The sequence below is a fragment of the Cyanistes caeruleus genome, chromosome 5, assembly GCF_971803275.1.
Source record: "Cyanistes caeruleus chromosome 5, bCyaCae1.hap1.1, whole genome shotgun sequence".
In the NCBI taxonomy this organism is placed as follows: domain Eukaryota; kingdom Metazoa; phylum Chordata; class Aves; order Passeriformes; family Paridae; genus Cyanistes; species Cyanistes caeruleus.
In genome coordinates, this window is record NC_141705.1 from 13,250,851 (window position 1) to 13,260,553 (window position 9,703).

Genomic DNA, 9,703 nt, shown 5'->3' on the forward strand with positions numbered 1-9,703 from the left:
GAGAAGTCCAAAGTGGTAGATTTTAATAAATTCCCAGCTGCCTAACTGCATTTTGCTTGGCTGAACTTAATCCAACTGGCTTATACAAGTAAAAGAATTTGCAGATAGTCGTAGGATCGTAAAGCAACAGCTCAGTGGAGGAGCAGGTGGATATTTTTGTTGTTTCCCAGTAGTCTGTTCTTGTTTTCATCTGTCTCAAATTATGATATGTAAAATCAAAAAGGAGTGTAAGGGAATATTTGGCAGTGACAGGAAGAACAGATCTGTGTTATAAAACTGCCTACTAATAAAGCAATTGATAGTTCTGGGAGAGCTGAGTACTTACAATATGATAAACAAGCATAGTACTTGTGGATCAGCTGCTGTGCACTCTGAAAACTTTTGAATATTGTTACTGTGTGAAAGCACAGTGCTTTCAGAGTAACAATGTGAAAATAAACACAGTTAAAACACATTTACTTAAGGTTCCCTTGGAAAAATACAACTAAACAGAGCTGAAAATGTTACAGCAGCCAAATCCCTGTTGGAGCAAGAAGGAGGGGCGCATCCTGTACCACTTTTGGCAATCTGCTGTTCTGCTGTGGCACAGGCACTAACAGCAGGGAACTCCAGTTACAGCCAGCACTCACCACAAGTGGTACAGCAATGAAATGCAGCTGTGCTATTGACAAAGTCATCCTGTTTGACTCACAGCACCTTACAGATACCTTTATTGCTGCCAGATGTGTAAGTAGATGTAAAATAATGATAGTGCTTGATCTGTATCTATTACCAAGCTGTACAGCCAAAATCACAAAGGCAAATATTGAAACTCCATATCAGGACATCCTTAGAAATTACATGTAGGGACCAAAATCCATACTTTTCAGTTTGCTATTAGAGTTTCAATTTTGTAAATTTTTGAAGAGGATTTCTTCTTACTCTTACATTAAATAGTTTCGGCTATTATTATTATTATTATTATTATTATTATTATTATTATTATTATTATTATTATTATTATTATCCTATTCTTCTCGTGTTCTAGAGAAGACATTGCTGAACAATTTCAATTTTGCATTTCCCACTCATACTCTAATTATTTTGAACACAGACTTCTCACTGCTTATGCTTTGTCTGGCTTCTGCCATCCCTGCCCTTTCAGCCTGGACACATGCAGCTGTAGAATATTTTCAGATCCTTGCCAGAAGTAGATGCTGAGCACGTATTCTGCAGGGAGAGTTAATGAGGAGTGAGGGCATCATACAGTCAATGGCAGAAGATCAAAACAGTGCAGCGTTGCTGTGCTGAGCATTTTCACGGCGTGTGAAGGAAATGGTTAAGGATTTGTGTCAAAAAAGAGTATCAGGCGATGTAAGAGGTCCCGAGAGCCCACAGAGCTCTGCCGGGAGTCAGTGTTTCCCAAGGCTTGCTCTGTGCAGCAAGGAAAAGCCGTGGGAAGGGCCGGGGCACAGGGCGGGAGCGGTCCCAGAGCACAAACACATCCCAGAACTGGGATGTGCCGCACGGCAATCTCCAGCCCTGCTCGGCAGGATCGCCCGAGGGCAAGAAATTGCGTCCTTGCAGTTCATTAAAGATGCGGATTACAAACCAGTTAACGCCATATCGCTTCCTAGCCAGACGGAAGGAGGTTTATCGCTGCTGAGAACGCCGCAGCCCGATCGCCGCGGATGTGCGGGAGGCTGGCACGGCCCGGCGGGGCAGAGAGGAGCAGAGCCGAGCAGTCCTGCCCAGCCCAGCCCAGCCCAGCCCAGCCCAGTCCTGCCCAGCCCTGCCCAGCCCAGCCCAGTCCTGCCCAGCCCAGCCCAGTCCTGCCCAGCCCTGCCCAGTCCTGCCCATCCCAGCCCATCCCAGTCCTGCCCAGCCCATCCCAGTCCTGCCCAGTCCTGCCCAGCCCAGCCCAGTCCTGCCCAGTCCTGCCCAGCCCATTCCAGCCCAGTCCTGCCCAGTCCAGCCCAGCCCATTCCAGCCCATCCCAGCCCATCCCATTCCAGCCCATCCCAGCCCATCCCAGCCCATCCCAGTCCAGCCCAGCCCAGCCCAGCCCAGCCCAGCCCATCCCAGCCCAGCCCAGCCCATCCCAGCCCAGCCCAGCCCATCCCAGCCCAGCCCAGCCCAGTCCAGCCCAGTCCAGCCCAGCCCATTCCAGCCCAGCCCATCCCAGCCCATCCCAGCCCAGCCCATTCCAGCCCAGCCCAGCCCATTCCAGCCCAGCCCAGTCCAGCCCATTCCAGCCCAGCCCAGTCCAGCCCAGCCCAGTCCAGCCCATCCCATTCCAGCCCAGCCCATCCCAGCCCATTCCAGCCCAGCCCATCCCAGCCCATCCCATTCCAGCCCAGCCCATTCCAGCCCAGCCCAGCCCCATCCCCTCTGTAGCTCGGGCTTCCACTGCCACCCGGCGGGCAATCGGGCTCTGAGCCCACTGGCCCGGAGCGGCGCATCAGGGGCACGGGCTCTGGGGATTCACAGGAGAAAATAAACTGCTCAGTTTATGGAGGAATAAGGGACCGGTAAAGATTCTGTCATTTGAAATGAACCAAACATTCAAAAATCATGCGGGTATATCCTAAAGCATCGTGAGTGTGACCTACAGACGGCCATAGATATTTTGAAATGCTTTTTGTCTTCTGATTTCTAGGCACTTAAAGTATGTAATGTTTTTCTTGCAATGACAAGAGCTAACACCTTTTGAAGGTAGGTTTGATTTAATCCTCTTTTCCAAGGGAAGGATTTTTGAGAACAGCAAGTAGCACAAATCATATAATTAAGCTTCTGAATAGTCGTGATACAATTACTGGCGGGTGACAAAGCTTCCTTGTTTAAAATAAAGCTTTGATGATTCCACTACAGCCAGGCTACTCAGAAAGATGAAATTATATACAGTCAGAGCACTCAGGGTGCTCATCCATATCACAGTCCACATTTGACAGCACTCCTTATCAGAAGTACATTAGATAATTTCCAGACTTCCAGTATTATTTAGTGTTTTGTCACAGAAAGGTTCGTCTAAGCACTTAAAATACAAAGGGATGTGACATCAAAGCAGCAAAGTTCCAGATGCACACATGAAGTAGGAGGACATGGCTCATGGTTTGTATAACTTCTTCATTAGGACTTCAGAGAAAGGCATCCTTTAGGGTTACTGCTTTTAGTCTTTGCAAAAGTAACATAACTTGCTCCTGGGTATTTAAAAGCCACATTTTATTTGGAAAAAGAAAGTTCTTTCCAGCGGGGCACAGTCAGGATTCCTGTTTCACCTATGTGCCAATGTAATCATTTGGATCTCGATCTGGAGCTCAAAAACTTGTATTCCTGACAAATATTAAAGTTATCAGAAGAATCACTTAGTAGCCAGTGGCAGAAAAACAAAATTTTCTTCCTCTTTGACTTACTACTGGATTGTTCCAAAAGCCTCCCAAGCACTTAGCAAATATCCTTGGTGCCCTAAGGCCTGGGCTGGCATCCTTCTGTTAAAGAATAGATGAGAAAAACAGAGAAGCTTTTAAGATCAAAACCTTTTTGGTCAATGTAATTTTTCTGGTAACTCTGAAATTCATGATTACAAGGAAAATAATTTATCAGCTCCATGATTATGTTCCCCATTTCAGGCTGTAAAGTAAGTGCTCTGAAGCAAACATGGCATAATCTAATCTGCTTTACCGTAACAGCAGCTGAACTAAGCTTTGACAGTGATTTTCTTTTTGTCTTCTCAATTCCTAAACTCAAAGTGAAGTTTGAGCTTGAGAGGGTGCAGAATACAATGGGTGAAACCAAAGGCAACATTTATATGAATCTCAATGAAGTTGAATTCTCCAGCTTCAGGCAACTTCAAGTCTTCTGCAAGTCAGACAGTATCTGCATTACATGAGAACTTGATGTACCATTATGATACTCTCACAAGTACAAAAGGTTGTATTTTCCAGTACCTGATTCCCCTGTGACCCAGCTTTTAAAGTCATGATTATGAAAGGTTTTGGGAAGTGAAGGAAGTGTATGGAAAAACAGTGCAAATTGTTTGCTTAACAACATTTGCTTTTAGAGCACGTCCAGAAGTGTTAAAAATATGCTTCAGATGAAGGGAGTGATTCATGACTAGACAGCTGCTGAGAGAGACATCACTGACAAGAGAGAGAGGGGGAGAGCATGTGTGAGAGAGAGGGAGAGATTTGACATGCAAATTACTTGGAGAAAAAGAAATTAAATACCATTTCTTCTGAGCTTTAGAAATTAGGAATTATTTTAATGACTTCTGAATTAAAATGAAGTTGCATCTCCTGGAGCTGTCAGAATTTCAGTGCCCCTCAGATCTGCTCCACAGGCTACAGTTGTTATTCAGCTGATGCTATGACTGTCTGCTATCACTTTCTGGGTAGGAAAAGGTAATATCCTTTTGTCCATTTGGCAATTTGCTATTATTAGGAGACTGACTGCTGCATTTCCTGGCAAGTCCTAACTTCATAAATAATGTGATTTGGACATTGGTGTCAATCTTTAGTCAAAAAATTAAATATAATTGGCTGGAAGAAAGTCTCTGCTCAACAAGTAGAAGGGATACTTTCCACAGTCTGCATCCACAGAACAAATCCAGAAAGTGATTGACTGAAATCCAAGTCCCAAAGCAATGACTAAACAATTTAACACTTGAGGTTGAACTTTGATGTTCTAGTGATATACAGCATTCCCCATCTAAAAAATCTAATGGTAGAAGTTCCCACCTCTGGTCTGTACCTACAGCCCCACTGCTTTTCTCTGTCCATTTAGCATGGATCTGGTAGCACAGCCTTCAGCCTGTGGGTACAGGACTTTACTGTAGCAGCTGACCAACAAAGAGCAATCTTCATTGATTTTCTGATTTGATTTTGCTAATTTCACACATGTTTACAGTGATATGATGTTTCCTGAAGGCCCAAATTTAAATTTTGGGTATTTGTCAGAACTAGTCAGCCTCAATCTTGGTCTTTTCACAACTCCACATATACATGCTGTCTGGATGATTCCATGTTCTGTTGGCTTTTTTTCCTGAAATACTGTGTCTTTCTTTTTGTACATGGCAACTGAATATGTGGAGGGAATTTATTCTGAAGTGGAAGTAAACCACTTAGTAAAATCAGCTAGAACTCTCTGCACCTAAATTTTACAAATTTTCAATCATTTCTAAAATAAGCATGTTAAACATTCATATATTTGCATTGAAAAAGCTAAGCTGATTTTAGAAAACCAAAATGATTAAATCATAGGCAATTTGTGCCGACCACCCCCTTTTTAGAAAGGGCTTTTTTCCACGTTCTTTGTTTCACCAGAATACAGATTATCTATTTGAAATACATGAACTGAATGGACTTCCCATTGAGGTTAGTGTATTCTAGCATTGTAATAAAGGTTATGAAAAGATGTCCGAGCACCAGCTGGCCTTCCTTTGATCCTCTCCATTCTTGTGATGATACATTTTCACACTTAAGATGATTCCCTTCTACCTCAAAGGCTGAGAGCTGCTTTGGTCCTTACAAATATTAAATGCAATCACAATGACCTATCTTTCTGGTTCCAGTCATCTGTTTAATATAGAGTGGAAGGTCAGAACTACATTAAAAGGGTCTGAAAGGCTTTATTTCACTATACTGCCCCATGCAGAGCTTCACAAAAAGCTGGCAGACTTGTAGTTCATGCATGCACGCTCCTCAGCACTGCATTGTGCACTTCTATTAATGGGCTTTTGTAACCTTCCAGGAAAAATTCCCTCACCAAGTGAACAAAACTGTTGTCAGATCTGAACACACATGTGAATATCAACTACAAAAAAGAAAAAAAATTATATTTAAACAGTAGGGGTACTGTCTTCAGAAAAAAGGATGTCTGAGTCACTAGCTCGTGTCTTCCCTAGGCTGTGTTTTAAAGGTAGTTTTTATCTATTTTCTAGGATGGAGATTTAATAGCAGAGGTGGAAACCAACTGTTTAGAGAAGGCAAATTCAATAATAGATGTCATTAAGGATTAATGAATAAGCCTATGGACCAGAAAGCACAAGCCTGTGTGTACCAATACAAAGAAATCTATTTGCAGCACAGTGGAGCACAGGTCACTTTGAAGTCATTAGCATACTGAATTACCAAATAGCTGCATCTAAGGCACTTCAGTTGTCCTCAGAACACATTTCCCAAGCTATCACATTTTTTCTTTTGAATCTGTCTATAAAGCTCATGTTTATTTGCCTTCTATTAGGTCTTCTTCTCAAGCAGGACCATCTACATGCCTTGCCATGTTTATCTAACATACTACTTCTCAAACAAGCTCTTTAACTAAAGAAAGCTAAATATCCAAAAAAATCCCACCAGACACTCCAAAACACGGAGCCTGGAGAATTTATAAAGTTTTACAACTCTGTTTACCTATATGCCTCTACACTTTTCCTTACTGAGCTTGAATATGTTAACCTCTGGTCTGGATTATGAGGGGTGGGTAAGTGGCATGAAGTGAGCAGCAAGAATTGAATGCAGCTGTCCATGTATGAATGGAACTACCCACAGTGGGGAAGACAATGCAAGGAAAGAAAAAAGTGGATTCCAGAAGCAAATGGCCTATGGGGCCAGTTCCACTTGCTTCACACTCATTTTGTCTTAAATTTGGCTTGCTCTTGTATATGCCACTTAGATGTTTTGGGAATACTTCATGTGTAGCAATTACTTCCCTGTAAAGTTATCAACAGGAGATTAAGTGTATTTGAATTTGCTGAAGAAGCCATGGAAACAAAGCACAAGTGCTCTGTTCTAAAGCCTGACCTCTGAATTCAAGAAACATCCAGGAGGCCAGGTTTAAAAAGAGTGTGAAGGAATGCAGATAAGGTGTTAGACCACAAAAACACTCTGTGCTCAATGGCTACAGGTAATAAACAAGTGGTAAGTCCTTCCTAGTGAAGTTCCTCTTCCTTATACAGCTTTTTCAATTCTAACTAAACTAGAAAATAAGTCTCAAGCAGAGGATTGTTTTTGGGTTTTATGGAAGGGGAGTTATTTGAAATTAGATGTAATTATATGATATCTCATTTTCCTATGTACACACAGTAAACAACCTCGCATAAAAATGGCACATTACTTTTTGTACAGATTTTATGCTCTTTAATAGAAATAAGTAAAAAACCCAATCAAAATTAATCAATAAAATACATCAAAATAATTACAGTAATGCCTTCCAAAGTCAAAACACTAATTTGATATTTTAAAATATTGTTCAGGAGTCAAATGACAGATATGTCTGCCCTGAACAAACCACAATGAAGCCCTCAGTAGTCACCTTCTGTAAAAAAACCTGATTCAGGTTTTCAAGATGAAAAGCTTCTCTGAGCTGCAGGATAATTATTGCAAAAAATAACAATTAGCAGTCTTCCAATTTTACTAGGCCAAATTGGTTAACATCCTCTTCCCAAAAATATTTATTTTATTTTTTTAATAGCATGACATTTACATCAACTGTAATGGCACTAGTCACTGTCTGGCACCGGCCAAAGGACCAATGTTCTCCCCCTCAGGACCCTGGCTGTGGGTATTTGTGAGCAATAGCTATGGATGGGTTTCTGCTGCCTGTAAAACACCTTTGGCTCAGCACTGGTGCCACGGTTTCCAACTCCTCTTCCAAGCCATGGGGTAGCTGTTCCTCCCCAGCTGTGCCAGCTTTATGGCAGCATTAGGACTATCAAACCATATTTGCTATTCCCACTCAAACATCCTTTTCATTACAGACCTACAGGTTGGCATAGGAAATTATTAGGATACAGGAAAGATCCTCTTTCAAGGTGATTTTCTACTGAGGTCTCCCTGACAAAAGCTCAGGCAATACTAAATTGACATGACAGATTGTATTTGATTTTGGAAACACAACAGCAAAATGTATTTTCTTGCAGTCAGGCAGTGATATTCTCACTGCAGAGTGGCTGCAGGGATGGGGCTTCTTAATCCAAAACTTTTTATTCCATACATAAAAATTAATTCTCATCCATCAGACTCCATCCACCTACTAATCTTTTGAATTTTCTCTCTTGCTCAGCTTTTCCTTCAAGCCAGCTAAAAACAACAGTTCTTTGTGCTCCTTCCCAGTGCTGTAACTCCTTCTTTTTCTGGTTCCAGCTGCACAAACTCAGAACAGTTTCCTCCTACCAGTGTTTGCTCCCTTTACTTTCTTCTCAAGGATGCCACGTTGCAACGTAGTGTTTTAACAAACCCTCCAAACTGCAAACAACGTTCACAGTCTGGTAGCAGTTTTGAGAACTTCCACATTTCTGGTGTGAAACAACTCTCACAGAAATACTACCAAGCAAGAATTATCCTTAATACAACAGAGCTGTCCTCTTAGCACAAAGTACCTCATACTAATCCATGATCTGATCTCATCTGTGTGTTTAAAAGTATCTCAAGTTGCCACTTTCCCTTTATGACAGTCTTACACATTCCTCCAGACCTCCAACACACTGTTAGAAGAGCACAAATGTTGCAACATGGTTTAATTTAAACTTATCCTATAGTGAGTCCTCAAAAATATAACAGAGAAAGCAAAATCACTGGAATCAGACAACTAAAAAGTTAGGAATTCTTAAATTGCAGATTTGTCCTTTCCAAGGAACAAAATGCTCATGGGAGCAGAGTCAAATTTCTATTTTCTTTGGGATAAATAAATTTAAAAACAGTTTCCGACAAGAGGAAACCTACAGAGGTACTGCCTGGCAGATACCCCCATTTTGCCTCAGGCAGCAGTGCAAGGAAAGCAGGGTGAGTGGGAGCACGAGCACACGTGGTCAGGGACAGAACTGTGATACCTGGACTGTAGAATGGCACATGGGCCATTCCCACAGGGAGCTGCAGTGCTCCAAAGCAAATAATGCAAAAGGCAAAGAATGATGGGAGAGCATATATAGGTTCACATATATAAAGTGTTCCCTGCTTAGTCCGTGTGGGACTTCAGCTAGACTATGTGCTATTTTTAACACACACAACCTGCAGAAGCTTCTGTGTTTTGACTTTACTGACTGGAAAAATAGCGTTTTAAAGTTTTCTAGTATATGTGCACTACAAGAAAAGAAAGGTGAAGAAAAGAATTCCAATTTTCTCTCCAGTGCAGCTAATTTTTCTTTTTTTTAACTGGTCTGTTACTGTAGTAAAAAAGTTTTCCATAATATTAAATGACTATTGAGAGAAATGTGTATCTTTTGAGACACACACAGACAGTGTAATGGACTGCCTCTTTTGTCTGAAGGCATGCTGTACTCTGGCCAGAAACACTTTCTCATTTTAACTCAGGTTGAAAGCAGTTCAGGAAGGTACAGGGACCAAGTAAAGGAAGTAAGGAAGTGAAGCCCCAAATTGTAGGGTATTGGTTGTGGTTAATACAACAAGAGATCAAACAACTAGTTTTGAATTCTTGGGAGGAAAAAATTGGTGACCACCTTAAAAAGACAGAATTAACTTTCCACAGACTGTCATGTATCTGTAGCATGCCGTTTGAAATGCAGCAACTGTTCAAAGCACCCAAGCAGAAAAAGGCCTCTAAGCAATGTTGCTATCCTGTAACAGCCTATTTATTCCATTAATCAGCCAGTGTTTTATATTCATTCAAATACAAGACAACCTACTGGTGTATTGATTGCATTTGTTTTGTAGTGCATGTCTTCTTGTGATGGCATCCCCTTTAGCATTGTAATGATACCTGGAATAGATGG